Source organism: Mixophyes fleayi, chromosome 4 (genome assembly GCF_038048845.1).
Source record: "Mixophyes fleayi isolate aMixFle1 chromosome 4, aMixFle1.hap1, whole genome shotgun sequence".
Taxonomy (NCBI): domain Eukaryota; kingdom Metazoa; phylum Chordata; class Amphibia; order Anura; family Limnodynastidae; genus Mixophyes; species Mixophyes fleayi.
The window spans coordinates 336583711-336599939 of record NC_134405.1 but is presented as its reverse complement, the minus strand read 5'-3'; the positions used below and the strand labels follow the sequence as shown (position 1 = coordinate 336599939).

The following is a 16229-nucleotide window of genomic DNA, read 5'->3' as shown; positions in this document are numbered from 1 at the left end:
TGGTGTACCAGACGATTCTATAGTGCTTTAATGGGGGCTGTTGTAGTTCGGTGCGTTATCAAACTGAACACTAACATTCTTCCAGCTATACATCAAGCAGTCACTGTTACATTGTTAAATAAATAAGAATTTCAGTGAAGTTTGTTGGTAATTGCCCTCGTTTGTGTTTCCGTCGCGCACAGAGGAGACTGACGTTTTGTGGTCTGGGCCAATTTTCAGGACTATGCAGAATCGGTGATTTATTCTGCGGCCCAAAATAGGTTCCTGCCTACTTTCTCCTCCATCGCTTAAGTGAGATGCGCTGGTGAGGTAGTAAAAGAAGTGGCTGGAGATTGATTTCACAATTTACGCCGTGTTAAACACATAGTTGTCTCCTCTCCACTTTATGGCAGCTAAGCGCTCTTTGGGGGAATTGCTCCCTCTCTTGGGAGGTCTCCCCTAATTCTCAAGTCTCCCAAACATTCTGGGAGAGTAGACTATGGAAGGTGGGGGGATTCAATTGGCCGCTATACTGTAAAAAGTAGTGCAGCCTGCTCACTATTACCAATATTACGGTAACAGTGCGCATAATTCATCATCATCATATTTATATAGCGCCACTAATTCCGCAGCGCTGTACAGAGAACTCATTCACATAATTACCGTTAATACAGTAATTTCAACGCCGGCTTTTTGCTTGCGGCTCCCTGAGCGTATTAACGGTAATACAATTAGCGCGGCGCTATTCTGAGGGGAATTGAATTCCCCCCTGTGTGTTAACTGTGTGTAAACAGTTGCTTTTTTTTTATTGCTAATTAGTGAACGTGGAACTAACCAACATTCACAAGAATGGGTCTCACAGCAGAGAAATAAATTGCACAATAAAATACAAGTTCTATATTTTTTTTTTTTACATTTTGCCGGATATCTAAACTAATAAAGTATTTGTATATAATATCCTGTTTGTGCTGAGATCCAGAGGTAAAATAATCTGCATTTTGAGCTTTATTTTTACATTGTCCACTGGTCAGAAGACAAAGCACTTGGTAATTAGTCACAGGACTGATTCATTGTGAAATCACTGATAAACTCCTGGTACGGGAGGATATGAGAACTGTTTGTGGTGACGAGGGAAGGCTTATCTTGGTTGTAAACGGCTTGTGGCATACTGCCACTGAATTACGTGGTGCCCGACGCGTTTCTGACTCCCAAAACATTATTTTACTCTATCCTCTCTCCTCTCTTTACCAGTGCAGCTCAATGTAAATGAAGTAGACTGCCCACTGTCTGACTCCTATCAGTTTAGAAAGAAAAATGGCTCCCACCGCTGTAGCTTTTAGAGCCAGGAATGAAAAGATGATTACGAAGGTTATGTTTTCGTTTTGTTTAGAAATGTATTAATATCATTATATCCGAGGATGACTGAAAAAAGAGAATTTACTCTTTGGGATTCGTACACGGGTTTTGGACAAACAATATTAGTTTACTGCCGTTTACTTTTACCAAGCTATAAAAGCCTCTGAACGCAGCAGCGTTGACATTGACACAAAGCAAAATGAGCGCTTGTTAGGAGGGGCATGTACAGGTCTGTTCACTGACATTATTGTTTGGCCTGCCAACACTGTATCTATGGTTGTAATAGGCTTTGATAGTGTGCTTAAAAGTCTTAAAGTAACCTTTATAGTCGTTGCTAGTTCGGGCAACAGGCGGACTGATTTTGACTCTCCACTTAAACACCGAGCAACTAGTCTAGGGTCTCTTTTGGTGTTCCCAGGACCTGTTAATATGGCCCCACACAAGCTAATAGTCTCTTTCATCTTCATTTACTCATTTTCCCGATAAGGATCAGATTATTATCTGATTTGTTTGGGGCCGGACTTGGTGGGATTCTCGGATAATTCGCAGATGTCACCGCGCGTGGGAATATAAGATTATCTCGCTCACAGTCCGATTCCTGCCTGTAGATCTTGTTTGTTATTATAAGTAGGACGGAAATGCTTTTTTACAATTCTGCTGTTTTGATAATATATTGAGATTAACTTAAAACACGAGCGCGGATATTAAACAGATGTGTTCAGTATTCTCTGTAAAAAAAACAAAACGTTTGTTATGTAGGCGCTAAATAAATAACTTAATAAATAATAAAAGTATATGCAGAGCAGATTTATCTTATACCTATAGTTGACTTCAGTTGAATTAGATTGCAAAATTTTTCGATTTCGACCTCTGTATTTTCTTTCAGGCGTCTCTCACTTCACGTCCACCAGGGGCGGTGTTTGGAATAAATGTGCCTTATTCGCTGTTACTGAGGGGTCCTTAGGACCCTCGAACATTGGCAAAGAGGATATCGTATATAGAGGTTTGGTTACTGTGGCAACAACGTTTAAGTGACCTTACGGCCACTTTAACTAAAGTTTTTATATATCGCTGCCAGTGGATGCAGCGTTTTACAAAATTACAAATAAAAGAGAAATATAAAGAGTATTCATGCAGCAGTAATGAGGAAATGGGGGTTCCTTGCCCCCAAAGAGCTTACAATCTAAATGGTATATTGGAAAAGTATACAGACACTGGGGAGAGTGTATGTGCCTTGATGGTGTAAAGTTATATTGTATCAACAGTATGGAAAGTATTCTGAAATGTTTCTAGGTAATGGGCTTTGCTTCTTCGCTTGTGCTTCTTGTATGTAATATAAAGTTTGGAGTCGTCTGTGTAGTGAAATTACTGTGACCATTGTAAAACCGAGCAAGAATTTAAAGTGGTCCAAACTCTTAAGAGGCCGGAAGTTCCCTATTAGAACAATGGCTTTTCCTGCTCTGTATTATTATCATACAAGTTAATTCTTGCAAAATTAATTAACGATTACTTAACACTTTTAATTGATGTTATTGTGACAAAATTGAAAAATTGTGGGCACATACAAGAATTGGTAATAATTTGTTATGTTTGTTTTTATCATTTAAAAGTGTATAGAATTGTATTTCTTATCTATTTTTTGGTATTTTCTTTCTCGATAGTCTTCCACTTCCCATGACACATAGGCCGTAGAAGGCAATTTTCCCTTGGCATCTGTGGTTGGCATTTCTTATTAGTGATAGATTTGATGAAGCACAAAATATAAGCACCCACTCATACCCATGTGTTTTGTCTTAATATATTTTCTGCCACTAAGCAGGCAGAGTTTGAGTGACAGTCTTGCAGACTTGCTGTGCAGGAATGCAATGTGAGGATTGGTGTTTAAATTTTCAGGGGCAGGGCCATTGATGTCACAGTAATTCAAATGACCTCTGTCCCGACTTCTGTCCAGTATGAGATCCTATCCGGGCACTGCACTAAATATGTGGAGGTGCTTCGGTTGTTGTACGCCCCACGGCAGAGGAGCAGGAATTGTTCTTTTCTATTCCAGCCGAATATCATTGAGAAAATGCTTCACTTTCAGCATTTGTGGTTTTATTGATGTTGTCACGTGAGCCAAGGGGCCGCTCTGAATATGTCTGAGAACTGAAAGGAAGATTTGTTCAAGCACAAAGTGACTTGTTATCAGGCTGAGTCTTGTGAGCTAATGATGGACACTCAGTGGTTTAATTCTGTAGAGATGAGATAGTGAGTTTAGGGGGGAAGGGAGTCTTGTCTGTGCAGTAACGAACATAAGTCCTCTGTATTACAATGTATTACAATTTTTTATTTAAAGGACATTTTGCTTCTTAGATCTTTAGTACGACATGCAAATCTCCTGCTTACAATAGACACAGGGCATGAACTTAATCTTGACATATTTCTGATTGGCGTTCGATTGCTGGCAGCTAGCAGTGGCCTGTTGGCGTTCACCGACATAGGACGTCTTATAAGCTCCTCAATTAGCACATGAAATCAGTCCAGCATTCAAGTTTAATTACCTTACAGCTAGTTTTATTATTAGGTGATGGCAGGAATAGGGGCAGAGTCTCTCAAATGGGATAAACAAAACCTAGCACAAAATCCTCCCCTGTGTTACTAACCAAACAGTTTCCCAATTAACGGTGGGTGGACCTTGTGCTCCGTTCACCAAAGAGAAATCTGTACAAACAAATGTCCCTTTCACTCTCAGTAGTTGTGCCAGGACGCTCTTATGTCAGTCAGCGTAACTTCGGCTAAGAGTGATGTGATGTGACTGGTGATAGCTGAAGGCAGTTTACAAACTTCATACGCCCATCACTTGGAATGTTCTACAGAGCGTCAGTCCTACCTAACACACAGCCACTCACTCCAGGACTTTGTCCGGTGATGGCTACAACTAACAATACATCCTTACAGTGCTGCCAAAAATCTGTTATCCTGAGGCTCTAAAAACAATCCGAGAGGAGTCTGGGAGAAAACAACACCCTATCTTTCCCAGCATTCCTCTTGCTTATCCCCTTCCCCAGTCAACACAGAGCGTTCAAACCGTATTCCCGGGACAAGGTGTCTGGGAACCAAGTCTACGTTCCAATGTAAAATTAGAATTCCTGGAGGTTCAGAAGCCACCTGGTACCAGCGCCGGTTCTGGCTCTTCCACTTGTGCAGAAGTTAAGGGCAAGTAATATTTGACTCCTTCAAATGCCCATTATTCAGACGTATATTAATATTATATTGAATGCATTTTCCTTTAAGGCATCTGTGTGTGTGATGTGTCGGAAGCTCTCGGTTAAGATCTGACTGTATAAATCTCGGTGGGATTCATAAGGGATCAGCTTCGGATCATCAGTCCTGGAGGTGAAGCCACAGTTACAATTATAGTGGTTGATTTCAGTCTGCTGAGGGGAAACGTATTCTGTATTACTGAACCTTAACATATCCCTGACCTGTGTATGCGGCCAATTTATGTCCATATTTAGCCGTAAAGCCAGATAACCTGTTATTTCTCCATCTATGCAGCCAGGGAATCCTAGGCAGTGTCTGCTCTCCACCGTGCCAATGTTTTTGTACAAGAATACTTCTGTGATTGAAGCTTGTGGCTCGGTGGAGCCACTGAATAATCAGGCCAAGGATTGTGGATTTTCTATAAAGGTTTTTACTGTTTCCCTGTTGAAACCAAAGAAAAAAATGGGTTTAATGCAGCTACAGTCGTGGCCGTATTTCTGCCGTGCAAGTAACTTGTAACGTGATTGTTGATCTGTGTGAAATTGTTATTTACGTAGTTAAAGCAGTTAGTTCTATTATGTAACGTTGTAGAGTGCGTGAGGATGTAATATATTAATCTAAATAACTTTCGGGACTTTCATAGAGGTTTATTATTCTTGTAAATAACCATCATACATTTCTGTGGACATATTGGCGTTCATAAACATATATAGTCGGTGTGTTCATCTTGTGATTTCTAAATAGCCGTTGTAGAACTACAGTAGTTGGTGACACCTGTAAATTATACAGCGGATTGTCCAAAAATCACAACAAAATAATGCAGACGCTAAATATTTCTAGTTCCATAAGCTGCAAATCTCTATTATAGATACAATTCACTGGCAAACTAAGCAATCTCAATGTGGACAATTTAGAAATTGAGAGATGTTATGCAGCAAAGGAGCAAGGCCTGTGTCTTTAATATAGACAAACCAAGTGCGTTTTATTGGCTTTTTTTTTTTTTTTGACTGGGGTGAAACGCGTGTTAAAGAAAAAAAAATTCCGTATTACCACATTTGATCAGTAGGTGGCATTTCACCTATCCCTGGACACTAGACCATGTCCCCAAGCTCTTGTACTGTCATCACCCTTCCTAAGATTGACAGGGGAGCTCTGGGGAGAGGTAAAATGATGTTGAAAGAGAAGGCAAACAATGGAATTGTAGCAAATTGTGCTCTTTATAAGCAGATTTACCCAAAATAGGTTAAGTCAATTAACATAGTATCTATTTATACATTTATATCTGGATATTGCACTCGCTCATTAAAGGTGAGAAATTCTTTACTGCAAAATCCACACTTCCTCCCCATGGGGTATTGGAAGCAAAGGAAGATACAAGTCTGGTTTTCTGTGCGAGAATATTTTATCTGCACAGTTAAATGAATCAGCACTCCCCTAATATACAGGTGATAGAGGAACCTTAATAAATATACTGTGAAATCCACCAAATGCCAAACAGGTTTTCAAACCGTTTTTGTTTTTTTATTCTGAAATAAGAAGCTGCATATTGCAATAATATTTTTACGTGAAATACAACATATTTCTCACCTTGTCATAGGTGAGTACAAATAATGTGATTTTATTTGCAAATATTTCCCTCTTACCGCAGTGATCTCTAGGTTTTCTCTTCAATGTATTTCTTGGGTTCTTAACTTTTCACTGATGCAAAGTATTGATTTCACTACATGAACGAAGAGATCTGTAGACACGTCCTCACCTTTTATGATCTATCCATTTGTGTCAGGTTGTCTGTTTAATGACCAATCAACTGGAAGAAGAAACTTTGTATCTTAGCAGCGTCTTTCTTGCCTTTTCATTGGTTTAATATTTTTGAGTTTATTACTATATTTTTAATTTGAATGCATTTTCCTGGATAATATTTATCAGTTGGCGCTAGCCCAGAATATTTTGTATTCCATAAAGAGTTTACATTTATCCCAGAGTCCGTGTAGTGATATCTGCTGCATTCATGTTTGTAAATGTTGATGTTTTGAGATATTTTTAGATGTAAATAGTAAACAGTGACTTACAAGTTCATTTGTTAGTAAACAACAGGCAAATGTGCAACAGATTGTATTTATCATATGTGTTTATAATCAACCAAATCGTCATTATGCTAAAAAATACATGGGAGGAATTAAAATATATAAAGGAGAGAGAAAAAAAAATCTAACCGGTCACACAACTTAATTTAACGTAATTTAAAATTCACATTTTAAATGAGCAAGTATATCCACCACTTGAGATAGATAGATATAGAGATATATATAGAGATAGATATATATATTTGCCTCTCTGTCTCTCTCACATATGTATGTATATTCTGTCTATTGAGCTGAATAACATACATGAATATATATTCTGTATATTTATACTTGACTAAATATGTCTCTTGCGCTGTGTCACTCCTCTGCAGTAGGCTGCCATGTTAGGAGATATGAGCTTCCGTGACTGAGCAGACACAGAGTGACTGACTGCTTTGCCAACTTGCTTTACACAAATGTTCTGTGTGCATTGGTGTATTCATATACGGGGGTGGGGGGCGATGACCTCAGTATTAGCTTTTTGGTCTGTATCTGACCCCATCAGAACACTTCCCTGGATGAGCTTAATTCCCAACCTGTTACCTTCATAATTATGATCTAATAATTCAGTTTTAATTTGCTAATGAGCAACATATTTTTCAATGCCTTTTTATTGGTTCCTGGTTCCTCAGTCGGTTACCTTTCTATGTAACCAGATATTTAGTCACTTTTGGTCGGAAAACGTTATTTTTCCGGCCTTCTATAAATGTAGCAGAGTCAGGGGACGGTCCGGACCTCTCTTCCTTGGAGAGTTTACTTTTCCTGACCTTTTCGGTGACTGCTGTCAGCAGCCACTTCCCAAATGATGTCACGTTGCCCCAGGAAAGCCATTCTTCTCGTGCTTTCTGTTCCGTTTTCTTGTTTATTATTGTGACCTCTTTGTGCCCGCTTGTTACATGATCATGTGCGCATTCAGGCTTTCAAAGGAGACTCGTCCTGTAGATCTGATGTTTCCAGCCCCCCCCTCCACCATGTGTGAGGTTTAGGTGGTCCTGCTGTGGATGGTCCCGTTCATGGATTCACAGTCTGTCATCTTGGAGTACCCCGTAGCTGACGCTCACAGTCTAGGCAGCCATGTTATGGGTCTTTAAAGGACCACTAAATATTAAAGTTGAAATGTTCAGATATCAGTATTATCCCCTGACTCCGTTACAGACAGCTGAAGCGCCTCCCATATCTATAGGACTGGCCCTTGATGGGGGTCTGATATAGATAAAAAAAATAGCATGCAGTCATCTGAGCTGCTGTGACATCACTGGCCCCGCCCCTGTGTAGGAATACACTAAGTTAAGTTCATGTGAATGGATGAAGAAAATAAAACTCATACTCCCAAATGAGACCATACCTCCCAAATGTCCTGATTTTGGCAGGACGGTTACAATTTGAGGGGGTCTGTTCCACGTTCCAAACTTGCAGAAAGTTGGTTAGGTCCCCGCCGTACACGGAACCCATGTTGAGCGTCTTCCGTGTACAGCAGAGACGGGTATCTCTGATGGCTGCAGCAATTCAGGGGCGCTTCTAGGAAGTGGTTTGGGGGCGGCTTAGCACTTCGAAAACGCCAGGCACGACCCTGCGTGCATGGCCCTGCCCACTGCGACATGTCCAACCCCCCCCCCTTTCCCCCGTTAAAGGGATACAACCTGCGCCCTTTCAGCCATGTCTTGGGTTGGAAATTTCCAAAGTTGTTTTTATAGGACTTGTCTTTTGCCGCAGTACGTTGTTTTGATGCCTTTTGCTGATTTTTAGTGCTAGTGGCACATGTTGAAAATAACTATATGTACGTGCTAAAATTTCACCTACCAATAGCTGTGTAGGCTGAGGGAGAATTTGAACATTGCAACATATATATATATATATATATATATATATATATATATATATATATATATATATATATAAATAAATATTTAGACAAAATAACAAAAATGTAGAAAAGTGTGTGTAGGGCCTTCTGTGAAGTCAGACTATAGTATGTAACATGAATTTAGTTGAATTTTCTTCCACATAACTTGTTTCATCCAGTTATAAGAGTTTCAGTGGACTTTGTACATACCTCGCGTGGTTACTCAAACTCGTTTAAATTGCTTTATATGGTCCCGCACTAGAGCATTCTGGGTAGTGACGGGCAACATTTTATGTTGCTTATACGTAAGATTTGTTCTTCTTTAAATATTTAGCATAACCTATGAAGATATATGGGAGCAGACATACTGCGGACGCTAGGCCAAGTTAAAATGAAATATTGGGATGTCGCCCTTTGTTTTTCGTGGAAAAGCTTTTCCAATAAATTACTTATTAGTAGTAGTATTTGTGTAGGCTGGGAGTACCTCTGTTGTACTCTGCAATACTCTAACAATCCACTGCAATGTGTCTTTAAGGCAGCTGGTCTAGTGACACCATCATTGTACGTTGTTTTAGAATCCTCGCTTAGGTCCAAATTTAGCTGTGTGTAAGCCTGGCTCTATCATTTAGTTCTCCCTATAATCGCTGCCTTGTTTTGACATCAGAGAGCGGGCTGGCTTCCTGCAGACACCAGGCTGTGGTTGTCAGCTCTGCAGCCCCATCGCATCAGCATTCTGCCAGGAGAGCATGAAGATCAGCCGTCGCTCCCCGTGTCTTAGTGGGGGGATCGTGCCTTCTGCCCCCTGACACCCCTTCAGAGCTACGATTCCTCATTCTTCCTGCTCTCTGGGAGGTGACACAATGTAACGCACAGAGACATCTCCTGTGGATGCTGCACATCGAGGCTTAGTAAGACTTTACAGAACAGATCTGGTAAGTGCACATTCTAGCCGTTTCTTCCCAATATCTGGGCATTCAGGACAGATGGGCGACTGCTGTTGCATTGCTCATTGCGTGGCCCGTCCAGGCACTGATTTTATTTTTATTTTTCCTTTTATTTTTAATGTAATGATAATATATTGTATCCTATTTATCTGCTTTCACGTTATTGTTCTGTTGATGTTCTTAAAATATTGGGGCATAGCTGATCCTGTATGTACCTCTGTCTTGACATCTGTCACCTTCGGACCCACTGAATTCTGGGTCCTCCACCCAGAGGCAGTAGTGGGACACCTCACACCCTCGCTGCAAGCTACGGCAGTCCATCATGCAATAGGTCCTCCAGAGTGGAGGAATGATGGATTTGCTGGCTTCCTATGGGGTAGAAATAGGGGGATGAACCACCTCAATGACTGATTTGTCTCATTGGGCATACAGGGGTAGTGCCAGCTTGGTGATTAGAATTAAGGTTGGGTTCATCTAGTTGCTGGCTCTGGTCCTACAGGCTGGAGGACTGAAGGATCTGTGAGCCTCTGGGGACAGAAATCAAGGGACAGACCCACTCCCTTCCCCAATGTGGTGTTCTGACAACATCACCAACTTGTCTGTGTGAATAGAACATCTTTGAAATCTGTTAACGTCATTATAATGATGAGATTGACTAATTTGTCTATCGCCTCGTGCACATGCCCCTGCTGCATTGAGGAAGCCCAAAAAGGTACCCTCCCTTTAAATGTACGAGGTGATGGGGACGTCCCTAAGCTTATCACCATTTATTTATATAGCGCCACTAATTCCGCAGCGCTTTAGAGAGAACTCACATCAGTCCCTGCCCCATTGGAGCTTACAGTCTAAATTCCCTAACACACACACACACACAATTAACCTACCAGTATGTTTGGAGTGTGGGAGGAAACTCACGCAAACACAGGGAGAACATACAAACTCCACACAAATAAGGCCGTGGTCGGGAATTGCAATCATGACCCCAGTGCTGTGAGGCAGAAGTGCTAACCACTGAGCCACTGTAAGCTTATCCAGATACTTGAAGGTAATGGGGCTCTTGTTGCCAAATCATCCTGAATTTGGCAGAATTGCTATAACTTGCGGTGACTTTTAAACATTTCACCTCTCGTACCCCTAAAAATATGACACTATGCCTGCAAATAAAATGGGTCACCCTGTGGTTCTTTTGGCATGACATGCTGAGACTTGTAGTTCAGCAGCACACAGAGCCACGCCTTGCTGAAGCTTACAATCAGGCTCTGCAGTGTAACATTAAGTGCCCTGTGTTTATTTATAAAGAAATGCCTGTCCACCCAGCTCTGTCATTTTCTAAATTGTACGTTAAGCTCCGCGCAGCTTGTGTTTTCTCCCACATAGATGTCCCTGCCGGTCCCTGGCATAGGTTCGCAGATTGGCACCATATGGTAGAGGGGCTGGCGTGCCTACTGATTCCCTGCTTTTCCTTTTACTTTAAGTTAGCTCCTGTTACTGTATGGAAGATTTCTAGACATGATGTCAGGGGCTGTCGCTTGGAGTATTAGCTGCGCTGTGGAAAAGTAATCTCTGTATTCTGATGAAGTTCTTTAAATGGAACGAACACAGTATATATTTGGTAACATCTGTGCTCTGATATTTGGGGAAATGGTTGAGATTGATTTGACTGTGTGTGCAGCATAGGACAAGTAAACTTTAGGGTTTTAACCGTTTCTGTAAGCGCCGAAAGAGCACAATTTAGTGATAAAAAACATTCAAAAGTTGCCTGGTGCATGCTGCCATATTTCTGTGCAAGTCCACCTCGCCTGTTAAGTCACTGACTTTGATCCGTGAATAAACTGTCCTGTAAGAAGCAATGGTTTCTAAAATCAAATTTCTACAAGTTTTAGTTGCAGGGTCACTTCTTGGTCGACCAAGTTTAATAATGTGCAGACTTTGAAGAAGTATTTCTCTTACTAGTAAGTAAACCTCCCCCCCCCCCCCCAGGTTTGAAGTTTGGAGGGTGGGGAATCTTCCTTTGGGTTCCCTTCCTTTAATTCTAAATCACAGCTGGGACAGAGTCTGAGCCCCACTTCTGGATTTTGTACAGTGTTATCACCCCTTAAAGGCTGTATAGGAAGAGAGGTGGGTGAGAGACCACATGCGGTACGTTGTCCGTAGCAAAGGCTAAAAAAAAAAGAAGCGTATTTGGATAGAATTAAGGCGGGTAAGCTGTGTAGGAGGGGAGAGAATGGAATCAGGAAGACTGCATACTTCGTACAAGGGGATTACAGGAATCTGGAAGAGAGAATGAGGGCTAAGAAGGAAACGTTTCTTTACAGAAAGGGTGATGGATTATTATTATCACCATTTATATAGCGCCACTAATTCCGCAGCGCTGTACAGAGAACTCGCTCACATCAGTCCCTGCCCCCTTGGGGCTTACAGTCTAAATTCCCTAACATACAGACAGAGACTAGGGTCAATTTGTTAGCAGCCAATTAACCTACCAGTATGTTGTTGGAGTGTGGGAGGAAACCGGAGCACCCGGAGGAAACCCACTCAAACACGGAGAGAACATACAAACTCCACACAGATAAGATAATGGTCGGGAATTGAATTTATGACCCCAGTGCTGTAAGGTGATGATGATGATAGGGAATTTAGACTGTAAGCTCCAATGGGGACTGATGTGGGTGAGTTCTCTGTACAGCGCTGCGGCGCTATATAAAATAAAATGATGATTCACGTTTTTGGTTTTTTTTTATGTTACAGTATCTGATGCCACTTCCTTTAATGAACGTTTTCTATTGTAACTGTGTATAAAGATAAAACAACAAACTAACAATATATAATTCAACATCCGTGCTCTCTTCATCACAGGAGATTTCTGCCCCCCCCCCCCTCCCCCTGAGCTCGCCTTGGGACCCCCTGCTTTACGGTTTGACAGTTATATAACCCCCCCCCCCCCCCCCCCACACACACACACTCTGACATTCTGATCTCAACGGATTCCTTAGCTCGATCAATTGGCGGATCTTGTTAGCTCTATTTTCTAAACTTTACTTATACATTGATAATATTCTGGGCCAATATCCTGACTCGTCAGGAATCTTGTTAAAAAGAAAAAACTGCAAAAAATGCATTTTCCTGAGCTTTCTCTAGACACCTGTAAAGACCAGAAGATTTAATTCTAGGTCCATCACTGCCCTAGGAAATAAGCCGGCAGACGAGCAGTTTTCTTCCTCACTAATGTTGGTTATTGCGTGCTCATGTTGGGTTAATGAGCTGTTAGGAGTTAAATGAATCTGAGGATTTCTATTGTCATCTGTCTGATGAAAGCCGTTTGATCTCCGACCTCAGCTGCTATAAGTTACTAGCGAGTGTGGGGTTGGTTAATTATGTTGTTTGAGGCGTTATGGGGCCATAAACACACCCTGGATCCAAACTTCATAGGTTGTCACACGAACAAGATCCTGTTTGATGTTCTCTTCAGAAATTGTGTGATCAGAAGGTTTAGGAGGCTGTTGTCTCCGCAGCTTTGCTGAGCCGAATAATCTGTGTTTAGCTGGATACCGACCGGGTCTCACTATGAATATTGGGGTATTTGGGGACCTATAGAGTCCATGGTTTTCACTCTTTCTGCTGTTTGTGTTCTAGGATTTACAGTGAATTAATAGCAGCTATTAATCCTCTGTGCACATAACACTTCGTATTGTAAAGCTACTCAGTCGCCTCATTTTACAATGTATCCAGTAATGTTCAGTTCCCATAAGCAACAGAGGGAGTACCAACGTTTGCCCATACTTGACTTAAAGAACCATTGAACAAAAATAAAATAATCTTGTTTAACTTCCCTCTGTCATAAATTATTCAACCCTCCATATCCTTCAATCACTGTGCAGTGTCCCCCATGAAGCACTGCCTGGGAGACACTGTTTCCCCTTGCTGAACCTGAGGCCGTGTTTAGCTAATGGGATGGGAGCCTATAAAGCCTAGCCTGGGAGACGCTGTTTCCCCTCGCTGAGTCCGAGACCATGTTTATCTGATGACTGGGTAGAGCCTAAAAAGCCTTGTCTGGGAGATTGTGTTTCCACTTACTGAATATGAACTCCATCATTTATTTATATAGCACCAACATATTCCGTAGCGCTTTACAATTGGGGACAAACACAGTAATCTAATAAACAAACTGGGTAAAACAGACAGAGATGAGAAGGCCCTGCTCACAAGCTTACACTCTATGGGACAATGGGAGTTTGATAGATGAGGTTAAGTCTACATTTTGCATTTCGGTCTAGCCAGACTGCAAAGGTAAAAGTGATTCATAAGCTAAATGATCCCATCACACAGCAATGTTGGTCAGGGGGTTGTTGTCTTCTGTGAAATTGTGTAACGGGTGGTAATAGAGTAATGTAGTGAGGTTAAGAGGGTGGTTGAGGAATATTATAAGCTTGTCTGAAGAGGTGGGTTTTCAGAGAATGCTTGAAAGTTTGTAGACCAGAGGAAGTCTTATTGTGCGAGGGAGAGAATTCCATAGAGTGGGTGCATCCCGAAAAAAGTCCTTTAACCGGGAATGGGATGATGTTTATTTGATAAAATGTAGAGTAGGCTGAGTGGAGCTGGACTTTAATTCTGCAAAACTCTTCTAATGCTGAGCAGCAGCTGTATAATGGTCTAAAAGTGTCTCTCACTTGCTGACTGCGATTCCAGGTGAAGAATATAGATTGTATACGGGTGGGGGGTGCTCAGCTCAACAGTTTAGTTAGGGGCAGGGAATTGGAATACTAATTCTAATAAATATTTTGTTTCATGTAATTAATTCCTATACACAAATTAAATGGCGGCTGATTGCTTGTCACTGATCTCTCTAAATTGATTTATACTAATCTTGGACGACTCTCCTCTTAATTGTATTAACACTAATAGGGCAGCCCAGGCTGTGTCTGCTGGTGAATATATTCATAGTATTGAGTAGGCTGCATTATGGATTGTTGTTGTTCTCCGCGATTGCTTCCATCTCCCCCAATACCGGATCTACACCCCACTTCTCCCACGTCTGTGTGGGAGAGGTGTCTGCAGGAGAGCGGGGGTTAATCAGCTGGACCAGAATGTGTCTGCTTAGTGCAGTTAGTTCCTTCCTCACAACTGTGATAGTTTCCTGCACACAAGTCGGACACCGTTGTGATCTTGTCACCGGCCGTGGAGCGTTTTGCAGATATTGCAAATATGTCACTTTTTTTAAAGCATGGATGGCTTAAAGAATAGATATTCGTGTTTATTTATTTTATTTGCTTTGCAACATTGCATAATATCCTCAATTATAGTTTGGAAGAACAAAACAAAAACATATAAAAGCTAGGAGTGTCTTTTGCATTTCTTTTTTTTTTAATTATTAAATTCAGGTTTTTCTGATGAGACATTTGGCTTTTGAAAGCAAGCGTCCACTTTGGCTAAACACTGACCCCCGTTGAGGTACCTGATCACATGCAACTCAGTTTCCAAAATGCAAAGAAAACATTTATATGGTTCCTCCCGGATAGATATTCTTATGGCCCTTTGCACGGACGGGGGGGGTGTAATGTGAACACTTTGTCCATTCAAAGAAACTGAATTGTCGGGGATATAGATTCTGAAGTTTGATATTTATCCACCTGAAAGCAGCTTTTTTTCTCTGCCCATTTGCATCCATTTTGTCTATCAGTAAAGTACGATTGTTAAGCTGGGTACACACTACAGAAATTTCAACCAACTTTTTATGCCGAGCGATATTACATGCAATCGATGGTCCGATCGCTCGGTCTATGGACTGCATACACACTAGGCTTGTTTAGGACGATAAAGGAAAGGGCGGACGTTCCTTTAGCGACTTTTTACAGCCATGTTGTCGTGAGCAATGACTGTAATTTCGTACTCACTGTTGTGGATCGGTCAGAAGTTTATACACACTACACAGCAGAAACGAGATTGGAACGAAAATATTAAACGGTACGACCAACCAAATGAGGCGACAATCGTCCATTTGGGCAGACTTTCGACCATCGTGTCACTGCACACACTGACCCGACTTTTGAACGAGCGGTCGTATGTCGGCTGATTTAGCCGATTATTGGATGAAAACTGTGTGGTGTGTACCCAGCTTTAGGCCGTCCTCAAACATTTTCCCAGCTAGTGTAGTAACAGACTGGTCTATGTATAAAACATTAGGGAGATGGACCTATCCGGTAAGAGCAGTAGATATGCAGATTGACTGCCCTCTTCCCCAAAAAAATGCCTTTCTATCACACACTTCTGCTAACTACAGCAAAACCGAATTTTTAAATAGCCATAAAAACATCTAAGGTTGGCAGTTCCTGGCTGTTAGCAGCGTGTAGTCATGCTCAGTCTTGCTACCTCTTACATCATTGTTATTTAAAGGCCGTGCAGTTAAGCCGGTGGTAGGAAAACATAGACAGTAGCCTTCGATCAGACTGTATTTTTAACCTCTGTGGTGGGAGACTGGGAGAAGGTTTCACTCCTCAATAGGCACCGGCTGCCCTCCGGCGCTCCAGGGCCTCGCCAGCAGATGTTAGATCTCTCATTCTTTTTTCTTTTTTTTTATTTAATTACTTCGCTCTTCTGACTGGTTTTTCTGGTTTCCCTGTACTGTAAATTTTAATGTAATATCTGTCCCTGGGCGTAGAGAAGTAATCTAATGCTAGCGTCTGTCCAGAGTGCTCTTAATGTTTGGCCGAGCGCCGGTCCTCTTGGTTGGAAGTTTTCCAAATT

At 41.5% G+C, this 16229-nt stretch overlaps 1 protein-coding gene across 3 annotated transcripts in view; it reads left to right on the top strand.

Moving 5' to 3' along the window:
* PPFIBP1 (PPFIB scaffold protein 1) overlaps positions 1-16229 on the top strand; it is an 88292-nt gene that overhangs the window by 13929 nt on the left and 58134 nt on the right. The window contains exon 1 of one of the 3 annotated variants that reach the window (XM_075210526.1): positions 9198-9476. The exons of the other annotated variants lie outside the window; for them this stretch is intronic. The gene's annotated coding sequence lies outside the window, so the exon portion shown is untranslated. Of the gene's footprint in view, positions 1-9197; positions 9477-16229 lie in introns of those variants that run through there. 3 annotated transcript variants of the gene reach the window in all.